The sequence below is a fragment of the Mauremys reevesii genome, linkage group 7, assembly GCF_016161935.1.
Source record: "Mauremys reevesii isolate NIE-2019 linkage group 7, ASM1616193v1, whole genome shotgun sequence".
NCBI lineage: Eukaryota > Metazoa > Chordata > Testudines > Geoemydidae > Mauremys > Mauremys reevesii.
The window spans coordinates 105,212,950-105,230,601 of NC_052629.1; the positions used below are offsets into that span (position 1 = coordinate 105,212,950).

Below are 17,652 nucleotides of genomic sequence, written 5' to 3' on the forward strand. Positions count from 1 at the left end.
AAACACAGAGGGAGACAGATTCTCTGCCTGAAAGAGTGCATAGGGATAAAGAGAGACAAAGAACGGAGGAAAGAGATGTAACATACAAGCAAAGTGATCAGGGTTCTACGTACATGGTTTATTAGTAGATCTGGATGAAAAATGTACTTTATTTTCCACTACAAATTTAATCTACATTTTTCATGGCATTTGTCAAGTTTCTGTTGAAGAACCAAAACCAGATTTTGTTTGTTTATTGAAACCACAAGAATTTTAGTTTTCAACAACAAAAAATCTGACCACAATGGAAATGTTTGTTATCTCTCTCTCTCACACACACACACACACACACACACACACACACACTCACACACACACACACACACACACACACTCTCATGCACACCAAAACCCTCTAAGTCAAAATACTATTTTTCATTGAAAAAAAATGAAGAAAAAAATTCACTCAGCTCTATTTTTAGCTACAAGTTTGAGTGTGTTTGTTTTTGGATGGGAGTGAGGGATTGTTGCTGGTTTTAGTTGACCATATAGGGCCAGATCTGCAGCTGGGGTAAATAAGCGTAGCGCCATTGATTTCAATGACATCTTTGACTTCAATAGAGCTATACTACTTGACACCAATTGTAAAGATACTTTCCCCGTCCTTCTTTCATCATTCATACCGCCTGTCTTCTCCTCACAGCAATTCCCACTATCCTTAAATCCCCTTCACTTTCAACATTTGACCCCTTCCCTCCACATAAATAAACAGTTCACTTAGGCTATGAAATCAGTCTCTTCTCGGAGACAATCCTTCAGTGCAAGATAAAGCCTGAAGGATGGGTAATTTATACTGGCGCCATCACCCCCAAGGTTGCAATATGGCAGCCTGTTACCTTCCGGGCACGGGGATGCCTCTGCACCAGGTGGCAGGAGGTATACGGTATAGGAGCTGCTATGGTGGCTCTCTGCTATCCTAGGATCCTGTACGGGAGATCTCTCAGAGCTGGAGTTGGCTGTAAGGCAGCTTTATACCAGCAGAACACTGCTGCACTACCCAAGTAAACCACTCCAGCAATGCCAAGCATTCTGTAGCTGCATCTGAAGACCTGGCCCATTACTTATTATCTGAACAACACCAACCACATTCTAGTGTTTTCAGGCAGGTACAAAGATCAGACACCTTCTCCAAGGAGCTTGCAATCTAAATACACAATATACATCGGGTTTAGGACCAGGGGTGTGATATAAAGCAGTATGACAGAGCAGTGAAGACAGCATGGGGTCTGATTAGTTCCATACAGTTTTACTCTGATTTGAATTTGCTGAGTGTAGGGTTTTGCTGATCGATCATCGGACTAGCTGCCACTTCTCTGTGCAGGGACTGCAGATCATAGGGAAGAGACCCATTTTAAGGAAGAATTTGGAAGGGGAGAGAGAGTGGAGGTTTATCTGTCTGGGTTAGGGAAGGGGTTCCAGGTGTCTGAGGCTGCATGGAATAAAGCCCTGAGGTGAGAGTCAGAGAAGGACACAGGGCCAGTTAGTCAATTATTGATTATTGGTCATTCTCAGCCCTCTGCAGGCCTTGTTTGCTGATGCTTTTGTTCATCCATATCTGTATCAGCCATTCATAGCCACTTTGAAGAGAGAAGGCTTCTTCATTACTGCTCCTGTCCATCCATCTAGACCAACTGTTCTCCATCATGCCGATGACTTTGGTCAGAATCTCAGGGTCCTTGGTCCGTGCAGTGTGGAGAGGGATATGATGATGCTGCCACACTAGATTTGCTCTCTCTCTCTCTCCAGTGATCTTAGGTTGAGTCTGCAAGGGATTGATGTTTGTGGTGGCCTCACTAAGGGGTATACAAGGTGCTACATTGCAAAAGATCCTTTTCCCTTGTCAAGTATCAGAGGGGTAGCCGTGTTAGTCTGGATCTGTAAAAGCAGCAAAGAGTACTGTGGCACCTTACAGACTAACAGATATATTGGAGCATGAGCTTTTGTGGGTGAATACCCACTTCGTCAGATGCATCCAACAAAGTGGGTATTCATCCACGAAAGCTCATGCTCCAAAACTTCTGTTAGTGTATAAGGTGCCACAGGACTGTTTGCTGCTTTTTCCCTTGTCATTTTAAAGGAAGTTTCAGCATTCGGAGATTGATGCCAGCCAGGCTACCATGACCAAAGTAGGACTCTGGGATCACTGCACCATATACACTAGCTCCCTTAACCCCCCGTGCTAGCCAACAGGTCTGGCTTCAGGAATTTGAGGCTTTTCTATATACAGTGGTGTCACAGGGCTTGCCCTTTAAGGGGAGTCAGATGCCCAGCTTGCCTGTGACAAGCTCCTGAAGGGAATGAGCCAACCCAGGTCCACCTGGGCATAGCTAACTACCTCACCAGCTGGAAAGCAGTTAAATAAGTAAGCAACACCTAGGCCTAATAAAAGGCTTAGGAGAGCTCAGCTGGGGAAGAACCTGAGGAGAAAGGAAGCTCTGGAGGAAGGGGAGCTTCCTGGGCATCTGAAGTAGGCAGAAATGGTGCTCCTAAAGCAGAAAGAAAAGCAATTACAGCCCTCTCCAGGCAGGAAGGCCTGGGAGAGACCGTGCCCAGAAAAGGTCTGCAGATCTCTCCAGGCAGCAGAGTTGCCTGAGGCCTTACAGCAGGAGGAGCTGCTGGGGCCCAGGGACTTCTGTTTTAGGACTTCTACGTTTTATCTAAGATAAGAGCCTTTAAACTGTCATACAAATGCTCCTGTCAAACAGCTTTGTTAAAGAGAGATACACTGCTATAGAGTGTTTGGCTTCTCCTTGACTGGGCTGTTAAAGGGACCTCATTGTTACCTCAGTGAGGGGGAAACTGGGGCAGAGTACAGCAGAACTGTGCTCCACCTCAAAAGAGTGCTTGGGGCGGGGGTGGGGTGATGCCCTTTTTGCAGGCGGGGTATCTTTTCCAACACACTTCTTCTTCGTCCTCTGTTCAATGACCTCACACAGCAACAGGATTTATAGCCCCGCCATAAATCTGCATCTCACCTGAAAACTGGGGGCTCTCTATGAATCAGACATAGTTTTTGGGGGGGATCCCAGGAACCCTCCCTGCCAGCCATCCTACTCCGAACTGTGGAAGAATGGCACCTATCAGCCCTTCGATATTAGGGTGGTGGATGCTTTAACAGTCCAACAGATGGGGGAATGAGAGGAATTCTTCCCCAGGCTGAAGGAACACAGCATCCAATTTTCTGAGAGGCTACAGAGACTCGTAGCATTGAAAAGAAGCACTCCACAGACACACACTGACAGTTAGCTAGTTTCAAAAGAGCTTCCTACACAAAGGAACTCAAACTTGTCCAAAGGGCTGAGGACTCTCTGGATTTACTGGGTCCACCCACTTTGTCATGCTGTGTCTTTGCAACTTGCTTTTATAGTTCTCGGTCCCTCAGCCCCCTTTCACAATCTAAACCGCAGCACCATCTTCCACAGCCAGCTCTCCTCCTCCTTCTCCCTACCCATGCTCACCGCAAAAGTCTTGTTGCGTTGCCTATGAAAGGAACCTTCTCCCCAAATTTCATTTCTTATGTTCCTGAAGCATCTGAGAAGAGCAAGAGAGAGAGAGAGAGTGAGCAGCATTCAGATTGTACATGGACCATCTTTTGAAAGTAAAAATAATTTTAAAAAAAGATTTCATTTGAACATATCCGTTAACTGGCTTTTTCACCTAATTAGATGTGGAAAAGTTGCCAGATGGACACAGATTTTAATGATGGCTTCATTCGAAGTCTTGGAGGAGTGGGCTGGATGTAAGAGATAATTACCTTGACTTTTAGATGTAAAAGGCTTCTATTTTATTCTGCTTCTCTTTCCCCCCTGCCCCCAACCCCACTTCCTTAGTTCATTTTTAATGAAAGAGAGGAGCAGTGAAATTCAAAACATCAAATAAGAAAGGAAGGTTCGTTTAATCTCTTCTCAGCGCCAGCCCAGAGTGACACTTCTGAGAATTGGTTTGATGGGGAGCTTGTTTGTTAAATTGTCACAAAATGGCATTCAGAATGTAACTGGCCCCTTATCCCCGCACTGTACAGTGGAGAGAAACTTCAGGAATCAGATTAAATGCTACAGGGGCAAAAAAATTATTTCCTGACAGAATTAGAAATAAGGAGTGGAAATGCCTCTCACATATACTCTCTCTCTCTCTCTCTCTCTCTCACACATACACACACACACACACACAATTATGACATGGTGTATCCAGGAGGGACACAGATACATGTGCTCAAAAGCATGCTCACCTGCATGTCTATACTATACTGTGTGAAGTAGTGGAGGGTGCTACACAACAGCCCGCTGGTGGGTGTAATGTCAGACAAGGTTAAATGTGATCATGTCTCCCTCTACTGGTTAGATGCCCACATGGGATATAGGCTTTAGCACCGCTAGAGCCGGTGGGATTCTCCTTTAGTTCCAGCAAGGGAGCCTGTGTTTTCAGGGCAGAAGGGTCTATGCTCTGTCCTCACAAGTGGTACGAGTGAGTGAGCACTGCCTGATCCAGCCTGTCACCCCCCTGCCTACAGTAGTGATAATACTTTGGCATTTATAGAACTCCTTCCATCTGGAAAGGTATTTTCACCTCCTTGCCTGGTAGAGCTCTATTCATACTCCATTCTGCAGGAAGAAGAACATAAGCCACTGAACCGTTTTGGGGCTTACCCAGAGTAACAGGGTGAGTCAGGAACAAAGCCTCGAACTGAACTGAGGCACTCCCAGTCCTATCTGCATTAGCCACAAAACCATCCTCCCTAATTTTACCATCAGTGTTTTCTCTCCTATGTTTCCCTCTGCCCAACATCTCCTTGGTTCTCCAGCATTGTCTCCTTCTTTGCGCACCGACTCCATTTCCCCAGGTCTTCTACCTGTAATGGTCCAGTCTCCTCCCCATAACTCTCCCTTTCACTCCCTTGCATTTCATCCAGGGCCGGTGCTTCCATTAGGCGACCCTAGGCAGTCACCTAGGGCGCCAGGATTTGGGGGGCGGCATTTTGTGCAATCCCCACGGGGCACGTGGGAGCTTCCGGTTCCGCTCCCGTCGCGCCGCCAAAGAAGAACCTTCTGCTGATGTGCCGCGGAAAACAGCAGCAGGCAATTGAGCAGCTCAATGACTGCCGCTGTTGCCTGCGGCATTTCGGCGGAGGGTCCTTCTTCGGCAGCGTGACGGGAGCAGAACCGGAAGCTCCCGCACGCCCCGTGGGGAGCGCACAAAATGCCGCCCCCTGAATTCTGCCTAGGACACCAGAAACTCTGGCGCCGCTCCTGATTTCATCATTACCTTTTCATCAGCTCCTGGCTCCTCCCCATGTCCTGCCCTCTTCCACTGCCCTGTGCTGGGCGTGCAATATATGGCTGTTGCTGAGGGTCAGGGGGCGAGTGAGTGAGTGTGAGGCAGGCCGTGCTAGCCCCTGACTCCTTCCTCACATTGTCTGCCGTGCTGTACTGCACTCAGAAATATAGTTGATGGGCGGGGAGGGGGACCAGCATTGGGAGTGATCAGAAAGAGATGGCTGGGGAGGATGAAGCTGGGGCTGCTTGCACAGCAGCCCACAGAGTAGTCTTTGTTAGAAGGAGGAGCAATTGCAGGGCAAACCTTGCTTCCTTTCTTGCAGCCTGGTTTCCGAGGGGCTCTCCAGTCGAGCTGAATGACTGTGCTGACGGCAGGGGCCAAGCTATGACTGTCACCCCCACTTTGGTGACACTGGGCAGGGATGGACACCGCAGATAAGTTAGCAAAAAAGACTAAACTAGTGTGAGGACAGAAAATAGTTCTAATGAATCAAGATCGTATGGTTTGAACTGAATATTGTGTACAGCTCTATTGCATACTCGAACACACACTTTTAGTCATATTTCCTTCAATTCAATTGGACCCTTGTGACTGACACTTAAAAGCACATTTCAATTAAAGCCTGTTAGCAGCATGCACACTTAGGCCTTTAACAGGTCAAATGCCTATAAATATATCAAGCAAAGCAATTTCTGGCCTCTAATCTCATTTTCTTGAAAGAAGCCTGATTCTTTGCCAACAAACCCCACACCGTCTCCTCCTGTGAAATCTGAGCATCCAATGGAAAAGCAAGAGCACATATGAGAAGTATAGCTCAGCAGAGCTGCTCTGTACAGACAATTATTTCATAACCTTTGTGGTGATTCAACAGATTTGTGATGGAGGGGGCAAGGGGTATTCAGATACTGCTGGTGATAGGCAAACTGTATACACGCCAAAGCTTCTGTATGGGAAAGGACCCAAAATTTTACCATTAGACATCATGGTATATCATGAATATCATGGTAATGGGCATTATAGTAACACTTTGGATAGATGAGATGTATGGAAAAATGAAAGGGTGAATAGGTTCAGCATAAGAAGCCATCATCTGGCATCGGAGCAACTATACTAGGAGGTAGATGTTACGATGCCGTTATCTAAATAATTGAGACCTACTGTGTCTGTTAAAGGAGATTGGCAACCACTTCAGAACAATCTTTCTAGCAAGATTTCAGCATCTACTTGAGCTAGAAAGCCCATGAAACTAGGCTTTCTCATGAAGTTTCAGCCATTCTAGGGCTAGTTCCAAGCAGAACTACAGAAGACGGTTTGCAGAAATGAATGCTAATGGGAGTAATGTAAGGAGACATCTCTGAACTTTCACAGTGGTGCCCTTTCAGGTCATTTCTAGAAACAGAGGAAAGAATCCAAAAAGGAGGATTGTTATTTTTGTCCAAACTTGTTTACCCATTTTGTATTGGAATGAAGTCCTGAGATATTCCGGGCCCAATCCTTGTGGCTGTAACCCAATATAGCTCTGTTGATTTCAATGGAACAACACCAATTTAAACCAGCTGAGGCTTTGACCCTTTGTCTTGAGAAGAAATGGTTAGGACTTGATAAATCCAGATTCAATCCCTGGCTCTGCCAGAGACTGCCAGTGTGACTTTGGGCAAGTCATTTAGTCTGCCCGTGCCTCAGTTCTACAAACTGGACTATGGTTTTACAAATGGGATAATAGCCCTGACTTACCCCACAAGGGTGCTGTGAGGGAAAATACCTTAAAGACTGTGAGGCGCTCAGATTCTATGGCAATGGGGCCATGTAAGTACCTCAGACTTTGACTTTGTCTTTTCCTGTACTAACTAGAGACATGGGCCCATACCACTATGTTCAGACATACAGCACTGCCCAAAGTCTAGCCAGGTTTGTTCTTTTCATTATACTGGGAGGAGCCAGTCACAACATCCCGATCGATATAAAGTCTGAGGGGCTTTGGGTCAACCTCTAAAACTGAAGTGAGAAGGGCTGAGGTCTTAGCTCATTCGCTGTTGAGTCATGATCAGGCAGTCCCTGCTCACCATGTCTGAAACACTGCTAGCAGGTTTGACACATCTTTCCCTGTAGAGTGAATCTGTGCTTGTGTACGGAGGGCCCACAGTTGGATCGTCTTTGCAAAGCAGCATGGTTATTATTAGTCACTGCAAGAACCTACCTGTTCCCAGTTGCCTTGAGAGTGTTCAGAATTTCATATGAGCCACGTGGCCAGGGACAGAGTGACAGAATTGTTGACAGCATCTCTTTCATTGTGTAAAAAGGACCTGTAGTGAAACTGAGCCGCTCTGCAGAGCTCCAACTCACCACTGAATGTCTGCTTCATGAAAACATCAGCAAGGTCAAAGGGTAGCCAGGGCAGTCAGTTATTAGAGAGACTACTGAGTTGTGTCCACAGGGGAGACTGGCACTTAAGTACTCAACTCAGCCAGCTGCCTGGGAATGGCAACTGAGTTTCTCTCTTCCTCCTGGGAAGTCTGCAGCTGAGGTTGAGGTAGAAAATAGGAAGAGTTAAATCAGAACCATCTGCCCAGCTGTATGTGGACAGGGTCCAGGCTCCTGTATAATGTGTTCCATTCTATGCATCCGAAGAAGTGAGCTGTAGCCCACGAAAGCTTATGCTGAAATAAATTTGTTAGTCTCTAAGGTGCCACAAGTACTCCTGTTCTTTTTGCGGATACAGACTAACACAGCTGCTACTCTGAAAGCTAATGACTAAGATTCACAAAGGTTCTTTTAAACATTACAAAGGGTATATGTAGGACTTGCTGTGACTGCTACTGAAAAGCAGCAACCTCTGGTGTGGCAAACCAGAGCTGTTTAAAAGTGCCCAGGAAAACTGCACAACACTTAGGGACAGGAAGCTCACTAGTATTTTGGATCAAATTGAAATTTCAGGAGAGATTTAGGAAGGCAGCATGTAGTCTGGAGGTTGGACAGGTGTGACAGGGCCCCGAGGCGCTATCTGTAGCACCCTGGGCACTGAGGTTGCTGCAGCACTGGGAAGATTGCAGGCTTAATTGAAGTCAATTAACCAGTTTCTGCTGGGGACTACTGACACTTAGGTGACAATTGCTGCACTAATGAGGCAATTTGCTCAGGATTGGGGACCGTATATTTGTGAGGAAGTGGGAAGCAAAGAAGGGGGCTCAAAGAGGAGAGAAAGCTGTGTGAAAGTCTCCTCCTGCTGAATACCTGTCACTTCTTCTGTTGTGCTTTGCCCACATGGTGAAAGGGAAACAGCCTGCATGTGTTTGTGGCTAGGAGATCACAAGAACAGGTTAGGCAGAAGTACTCACAGGGTAGGTGAAGGGACACCAGCTTTCAAAATTAGGCAAAGCAAGTTCACTGAGATCTCTTTATGGGTCTGATCCAAAGCCCGTTGATTTCAATGGCAAGAATCCCATTGGTTTCGGTTGGCTTTGGGGCAGGTCCTATAAGATTCTATTCTATTTTATTCTGATATTTATACTGCACCCATCCCTGTGATATCTGAGCACCTACATATGATCCACGAAGAGTGCTATGTGAATGTTAACGATCACGAGTGGAGAACCTTGGTTTTACATCTCCATTAGAAAGAGGAAACCTCTGTCAGCACTGCTGCCTGGTGCCCTGCTGGGGACTGGCTAAGCATTGGTTCAAAACCACTCCCGGCAGACCCTAGCACCATGCTGAGGCACTGACTCAACGTTGTCTTAGAGCACTCCCCCTTGAATGTCCAGCATTGCTTCTACAGGGCCTTTACTAAAGTATCCAGATCCATTCTCAGGCTCAGAGAAAATAGGGTAGTTATTTCATAGAATCATAGAACTGGAAGGGACCTCAAGAGGTCATCTAGTCCAGTCCCCTGCACTCATGGCAGGACTAATTATCTAGACCATCCCTGACAAGTGTTTGTCTAACCTGCTTTTAAAAATATCCAGTGATGGAGATTCCACAACCTCCCTAGGCAATTTATTCCAGTGCTTAGCCACACTGACAGGAAGTTTTTCCTAATGTCCAACCTAAACCGCCCTTGCTGCAATTTAAGCCCATCGCTTCTTGTCCTATTCTCAGAAGTTAAGAACAACAATTTTTCTCCCTCCTCCTTTTAACAACCTTTTACATATTTGAAAACTGTTATCATGTCCCCTCTCAGTCTTCTCTTTTCCAGACTAAGCAAACCCAATGTTTTCAATCTTCCCTCATAGCTCATGTTTTCTAGACTTTTCATCATATTTGTGGCTTTTCTCTGGAGTCTCTCCAGTTTGTCCACATCCTTCCTGAAATGCGGCGCCCAGAACGGGACACAATACTCCAGTTGAGGCCTGATCAGAGCAGAAGAATTACTTCTCATGTCTTGCTTACAACATTCCTGCTAATACATCCCAGAATGATGTTCGATTTTTTTGCAACAGCGTTACACTGTTGACTCATATTTAGCTTGTGGTCGACTATGACCCCCAGATCCCTTTCCGCAGGACTCCTTCCTAGGCAGTCATTTCCCATTTTGTATGTGTGCAATTGATTGTTCCTTCCTAAATGGAGTACTTTGCATCTGTCCTTATTGAATTTCATCCTATTTACTTCAGATCATTTCTCTGGTTTGTCCAGATCATTTTGAATTTTAATCCTATCCTCCAAAGCACTTGCAACCCCTCCCAGCTTGGTATCGTCCGCAAACTTTATAAGTGTACTCTCTATGCCATTACCTAAATCATTGATGAAGATATTGAACAGAACCAGACCCAGAACTGATCCCTGCGGGACCCTACTTGGTATGCCCTTCCAGCATGTGAACCACTGATAACTACTCTCTGGGAACAGGTTTCAGAGTAGCAGCCGTGTTAGTCTGTATCAGCAAAAAGAACAGGAGTACTTGTGGCACCTTAGAGACTAACAAATTTATTTCAGCATGAGCTTTCGTGAGCTACAGCTCACTTCTTCAGATGCATAGAATGGAACACACAGATAGGAGATATTTATACATACAGAGAACATGAAAAGGTGGAAGTATGCATACCAACAGGAAGAATCTAATCAATTGAGATGAGCTATCATCAGCAGGAGAAAAAAAACTTTTGAAGTGATAATTGAGATGACCCATAGAAGGTGTGAGGAGAACTTAACATAGGGAAATAGATTCAATTAGTGTAATGACCCAACCATTCCCAGTCTCTGTTTAAACCTAAGTTAATTGTATCTAATTTGAATATTAATTCAAGTTCAGCAGTCTCTCTTTGGAGTCTGTTTTTGAAGTTATTTTGTTGCAAAATTGCCACCTTCAAGTCTGTCACTGAGTGGTTAGAGAGGTTGAAGTGTTCTCCCACTGGTTTTTGAATGTTATGATTCCTGATGTCAGATTTGTGTCCATTTATTCTTTTGCGTAGAGACTGTCCAGTTTGGCCAATGTACATGGCAGAGGGGCATTGCTGGCACATGATGGCATATATCACGTTGACTGGGAATGGTTGGGTCATCTCAATTATCACTTCAAAAGTTTTTTTTCTCCTGCTGATGATAGCTCATCTCAATTGATTAGATTCTTCCTGTTGGTATGCATACTTCCACCTTTTCATGTTCTCTGTATATATAAATATCTCCTGTCTGTGTGTTCCATTCTATGCATCCGAAGAAGTGAGCTGTAGCCCACGAAAGCTTATGCTGAAATAAATTTGTTAATCTCTAAGGTGCCACAAGTACTCCTGTTCTCTCTGGGAACAGTTTTCCAACCAGTTTTGCATCCACTTTATAGTAGCTCCTTCTAGGATTTCATTTCCCTAGTTTGTTTATGAGAAGGTCATGCAAGACAATATCAAAAGCTTTACTAAAGTCAAGATATATCGTGTCTACCATTTCCCCGCCATCCGCGAGGTTTGTTACCCTGTCAAAGAAGGCTATCAGGTTGGTTTGACATGATTTGTTTTTGAGAAATCCATGCTGTTACTTATCATCTTATTATCTTCTAGGTGTTTGCAAATTGATTGCTTAATTGTTTCCTCCATTATCTTTCGGGTACAGAAGATAAGCTGACTGGTCTGTAATTCACTGGGTTGTTCTTATTTCCCTTTTTATAGATGGCACTATATTTGCCCTTTTCCAGTCTTCTGGAATTTCTCCCACCTTCCATGACTTTTCAAAGATAATCACTAACGGCTCAGATATCTCTTCAGTCAGCTCTTTGAGTATTCTAGGATGCATTTCATCAGGCCCTGGTGACTTGAAGACATTTAATTTGTCCAAGTCATTTTTAACTTGTTCTTGCCCTATTTATCCTGTCGGGCTGCAGTTCCTGAAACCCAGCCATTGCTTGCCATGCAACTTCAAAATCTACACCCCAACTACACTGCATGCCACAAAAATCCCTCTCTCAAAATCTTCAGGTGGCACGGATGTGTTTTATGTATTTCACTTCCTTAATAGAAGGAAGTGGGTGAAGAACTCCCAAGGATGCTAATTTTCACTTTGTTTAAGTGACTCTTAGACAGATGTACAGCTTAACACTTTCAGATTCTAAATGTGCTTGAAAAGGGAGAAAACACTCAGGGATTCTCTGGGCCCTTTTCTCCCAAGAACCGAGCCTCTCCAGAATGAGTTCCCCGAGCTCACATTAAAGCCAAGGGAATGGAGAGTACTCAGCACCTTGTATGATTTGACCAGGCATCAGAACTGCAATGGTCAGATAAAGGCTGGCACGGCTGCACGAGGTGACAGCTATGTTATTAGTGATGTCGCTCAGAGAGGGTGATTCCTTGTGCCCTGTGGCTTCCCTCCTCGGTGTAATGACAATATTTCTGCTCTCTTTTTATTTATTTATTTGCTTTGAGCGAGGCCACCAGAGTGACAAGCTGAATCAACGAGATGGTTCATCATCTTCCTATCTCTGCAATTTTAATTTGGCAGATTGCTGCCTCGGATGCACGTGTGTGTCAGCGCCTCTCGCGCTTCTCTGACACACCACCTTTTGGGGGGCTATCATTTTTCATCCGAGATTATGGACAGGCATTTGGGAGAGTGGCCTCGACCAGTGAGGCGAGGAGAAGTCGGATCATTTTTATGAACTGAGGGGTAGAGTGATCCATAAAATATATGTCAAATTAAAGCCAACGCTTCCCTGTAAGAAAGACACCAATTAAGGGGTTTAGATTTAACAGAGCGGAAGATTTACCAGCCTTTAAAAGCTTAATACCAGCAGCGGGTGTTGGGTGAAATTGTCTGTCAGTGGCTAAGAGGTGTGAGCTTTCTGATTCTCCTCATCCTCCTGCAAATGGCTACAATCACAGCTTTAGAGATCCTCTGCTGTTTACTGCAGCTTGTTAAGATAGTCTTAACCTTTCCCATAGCTGGGATGGTGGGGAGGGATGCCTTCTGCGTTGGGATCTGTAAAAATAAAACCAGCCCGTGAGAAGAGCATCTCTCTGCAGCATTGATTTGCTCTCACTGACAGCGGAAATGTTAGATTGGAAGGGGGAGTTCCAGTGATCATCTCTGGTCTGTTAATTACCAGGTCACTTGTTTGGATTTGCTGGCTGCTTCTTCCTCTTCCTGTTCTTCTGAAGTCAATATTGCTTTTTGAAAGCTTTCCCTCCACGGTTGGCCATCATGGCTCAGGTGAACTAGAAATGCACCTTTTAATCCTCTAAGCGGAACTACTCTGGTTCAAAAATGTTGTGTAAACCCAGCAGAGGTCATCATGCAGGTTTAGAAATATTGGGAGAATACCCACCTCCACTCTGATAGAATGCATCTTGGACACCACCAATTTGCTGCCAGTGTGTTTGAGCCTGCAAGGTGCTGAACTGCCTTCACCTCCCAGTGTTTTCAGAACTTCACAGCAGGGAGCTGGACAGTGTATTTACTACACAGGACCTGTCAGAGTTTGTTTTAAGAACTCCCTTTTGTTTAACCTTTTGTGCAGTAAAGCCCTCAATACATTTCAAGCCGTTTTGTTTTTGTTCATCTGTGAGTCAAGCATCTTCTCTCCTTCACATTTCCTCTGGGAACCTCACCCAAGAAAACTGGCTTCAGGACCTGTAACTTGTTCTCCACCATTTACAAACAAAGTGGGCTATCAAAGATTATTTCAGGAGAATTTTAAAGGTTATCTGTTATGTGGAGGGAAGCGTGCATGTGATTTATCTGCTGATAATACTTTCAGCAACAGATGGTAGGGAGCTTAAAAAAACCCACCCAAACAAACAAGCAGAATGTAAATAGGAGAAAATAAACTGCTGGAACCTTGGGATTCCACCTGTCTTGCAGAAAGGGATTACCCATTTTAAAAGGAGTTGGCGTTCGTCAGTGGAATTCACCCTGCAGCGCAAGATAGAATTGTAAGGCTCCAAGACTGTTGGGGCTGCCCATAAATTACATAACACATTTTTGGTGATTTTTCCAACCTACCCACCCCCTTATAATACTTTGAACACTGAAATAAACATGTAGAATTAAGGCCCCACCCACTCCATAAGGCTTTTTGTAATTTTTGGACAGTTCTGTATAGAAGTTAAAGAAAATAAAATCAAGGTCATACAGAGACATGCGGTGGGTTTTTTTTTAATGAGACAGAGCTTGAGGAGGCCTTATCGGGGTTCTCCTATCAGGGAAAGGTAGTCATTACCAGAAAGAGTTCACAAAGAACTCAATCACAGGAAAGGCCAGAGGTGAATTCAGGTAGCTGCAAAAAAGTCCATTCAGGTAAATCTCTACCCAAGATCAATCAAAGTCCAGATCTACAACACCACTGTACAGAAGAGAATGCAGGATATTAAGAGTCAATAATGATAGTTTATGGCTGTAGTCAATCGAGATGTCTCAAGAGACTTACTGAGGTCTCCCTGGAGAGTGAAGATACATTAGACATCATCTTCCCAGCTCACTGATCAGAAAGGGATCTCTTATGGGAAAGTTCTACAGGTTTTCATGGGGATAGGGACAACAGAATTCTATAAAATTACTCTACTCACAGCCCAGTGAATTAAATGAAATATGATAATCTTTCTGTAGATTTTTTGAGCTATAATATAGTACTCTATATTAGGGATATAATTTTTAAGATTGCATTCCTCAAAAAACTTTAGAAAATATATCATTTCCTAACGAATTTTATAGGACTTCTCTATAAGGGATAATTTACAAAAAGAGTGTGCTTTTTATTATGAAGTTCTAATTTTATTTTATTGCTATTTGAATGATGTAGTGAGCTCTGGCTTGGGAAACACATAGAAAAATAATTATGGTTATTTATTATTATTATTGTTTAATATTTATTATTAACATAGGACTGCTTTCACTGACTGATTCCTTGTTCTTGTATTATGGGACAGGATAAATAGGAGACAAATTAGTCTTCCTTACATCATTCATTATTTCATATAAGTATCCCTACTACATTTCTTCTTGGTCTTTCAAAATGAACCTTAATTCAGATGATTGGTTCATCTATTTTGTATGCAGAGGAGAAGCCCAATTCTGCCAGAACTGACTGGTGTCTGGTAAGAAGAGACAAATGTTACAGTGGACAGAAGAAGACTTTGAAATGAACTCTCAGCAGCATACTCAAGACCAGAATTGAACCAAGCAAAGCATGAACAGAAATGAGATGTGTATCTAATGACAGGCAGATATTCAGTGGAGTAACGGAATGGTCTGATGTGAAATGATGATGAGAAAGTAACAGAGCTGGCTGAGGACGCTGCTGATATTATTGGATGGCACAATTGTATCATATGGTCCTTCTATCCCATTCTCTTCCACCACCGAGTGAACTGCTATAAGAGAACCTTACCTTCCAAGTACTGTGCCACATTCCTTGTTGATGATGTTGCCCTTGAATACAGCCAGTTTAGAAGTAAAGCTGCCCCAACCACAAAGTTGTGCTCAGATGGAAATTTCATCCATCAGACTTACTCGCTGGAACAAAGCAAGACAGCCACAACTCGAGGCAGAATTTAATTCTGTGATAACAAAGCTGGAAAGTACTTGGCCATCTTGTCTAGGCTTTGACATACTGATGTAAACTTTCTCCACCTTCGGTGCCACTCCAGTAACTGTGACACGCTCGCAGGTCTGCTATAACAGCTCTTCTCTAAAAGTTGCAGTGTCAATCAGTTCCCTCATCAGTACTTTCCATCTGTCTGTCCCTCTAGGGCAGCAGTTGGCGGGATTGTCGAATGGACAGAATTGCTGAGTGTAGCAGGGTGAAACCCTGCTCCTGCTGTGAGGGGTTTAAAAGTGGCCTGGCAGGGCTTGAGAGCGGCTGCTCTCAAGGCTGGGCTGATTGAGGAAGTGGCTGCAGCTGGGGCCACGCCCCAAACTGAGCCACAGGCCTTATAAAAAGGCCAGGGAAGCCAGAAACAGACAGTCTTCGTCTGCCTGAAGAGGAAGAAGGGCCTGGCTGCAGGGGCTATAGGCAAGGTACCTAGGGTGAAGTAGGGCTGGGGAAAGGTAGAGGAGCTGGGGAGCTCCAGCCTGGAAAGCCCCAGGCTGCGGCCTAGCAGAGGGCTAACTGGTACTGGGGGGTTGCAGAGGGCAGCCCAGGGGTAGGCCAAGGCAGCAAGTCCAAATCTCTTTGCCTGTGATGAGTAGGCTGATACTGCAGTCTGCCCCAGAGTGTGGGGCTAGACAGTGACTGGCAGTAGCCAATACTGAGGCAAGGTGGGGATAGAGGGTGGGGGTTCCCCAAGGAGGGGAGACCCAGAGAGAAAGGGGTTACTGCCAGGGGCAGCACCCCATGTAAGAGGGCACCGAGTCCAGGGAGGGATATGGGGGGCCTGAAGACAGGCGGATCACCGGCCTACAGAGGGCGCTCCAGCGCTGCAGAGAGCTAATTCTGGGAGTCACCAGCAGGAGGTGCCGCAGGGGTGAGTCCGACCCGTCTACACTGAGCTAAGTGGATAGTCCGCTTGAAGGAAAGGAACACTGGGTGGATTGATGCTAGTGCATGCCCCTACTGGAAGAGAGATAGAAGGATTACAGTAGAGCTAATGAAATCCAAAGGCTGTGCCCACAGAGAAGAAGCTGAATGAAGGGAATGGTGCTGATCTACTGGGGGAGATATGAGGCTGGAGTTAGCAAGTATCATGAATAACAATGGCCAAATGTTTTGTTAGCCACAATTTCAACTGAAAAGGCTATGCTATGCAAATCACCATGCAAATCAGGCTGGCAAAGGCCAAACAAGCACCAGGAGTTGCCAAAGGGTTTGACAACAGCTGAAGCAACAGATGTGCCATGCCAAACAGTGCCAGAAAGAGGGCAGACAAATGGTCCTGGAGGTGATTTCTCCCTCCATGAAGTGGAACCTGGAACTGGCCATTTGGCAGCATTTTGGTCTGGGCTCTGCATGAGTAGCTAGACTTGATTTGCAGGGCTGCTCTGCATTATGTGCACCCACAATGTGTGTTTCCCTAATAGACCAGAACCTAAAAACGTGTCAGTATGCAGCCCAGATAAAAATGTGTCCTAGTCCCAACTCACTGGGAGACAGTAATTGGTGTAGCTGTGGCATGTAAGTTGAATGAAAATTGCATGCCATAGCTTTTTATGATATAATTTATTTATACTCTATAAATTATATAAAAAAAGAGAGAAAGGGAGACTTAATAAACACAGAGTGAGAGGGTTACTTATTCATTTATGTTTGAATATCAGTCGCTTCCTCTTGTCTAGAGCAGTGAGGGTACTTCAAAAGGTTCAAACCTTTGCACAAGGAGCACTGGGCCTATAACCGGGGTTTGCAGGTTCCCAGAGTGGTCCCCACCTCCATGCTGCCATCGAACAGCTTTGGTAAGAGAAACACTCAGCAAGTTATGAGTCTTAGGGGCCCACCCACCCCCACAGGATATGCCACCCCTGAAAGGCCTGATTGACGGGCCATTCCCAATTCCTGATTGGCCCATATATCCTATTTAAACCTGGGGAGGATACAGGAAGTTTGTCTGAGCAACTAAGCAGAACCTGAGCTAGCTCCTGCTATAGACTTTGCTTTCTTGTGCTGCTCCTGATCCCTGGTTGCTGCGCTTCACTTTGCCTGACAGCTCTGACACCCAGTTACCGATTTGGCCTGGTCCTCTGACTCTGGCACTCGTCCCCAGGCTCTGAGACCTGGTTTCTGACTTGGCCTTGTTTCCACCTCTGAGTTCTGATTCCTGACTCCCAGATGGACAAACAACTCAGATTCCTGACATCTGGCCTTAGTTTTAGTCAGTAGGCTGGCCACCTATGACTCGGTCCTGATAGTTTGGCTTGGCTCAGGTGTAGTTCCTGTAAACTGCAATGACCTAGAAATTGCCTTGGAAGTTGGACTTGCTGAATTTCACA

The 17,652-nt window shown here is 45.1% G+C and overlaps 1 long non-coding RNA gene across 1 annotated transcript; it reads right to left on the reverse strand.

Moving 5' to 3' along the window:
- Positions 1–1,306: 1,306 nt before the first annotated feature.
- On the reverse strand, positions 1,307–15,325 carry LOC120409023. Its single transcript, XR_005601057.1, has 3 exons — positions 15,119–15,325; positions 3,498–3,570; positions 1,307–1,801 (listed from the first exon to the last, which is right to left on the reverse strand). It is a non-coding gene; the product is annotated as an uncharacterized LOC120409023 (long non-coding RNA).
- Positions 15,326–17,652: the final 2,327 nt, after the last annotated feature.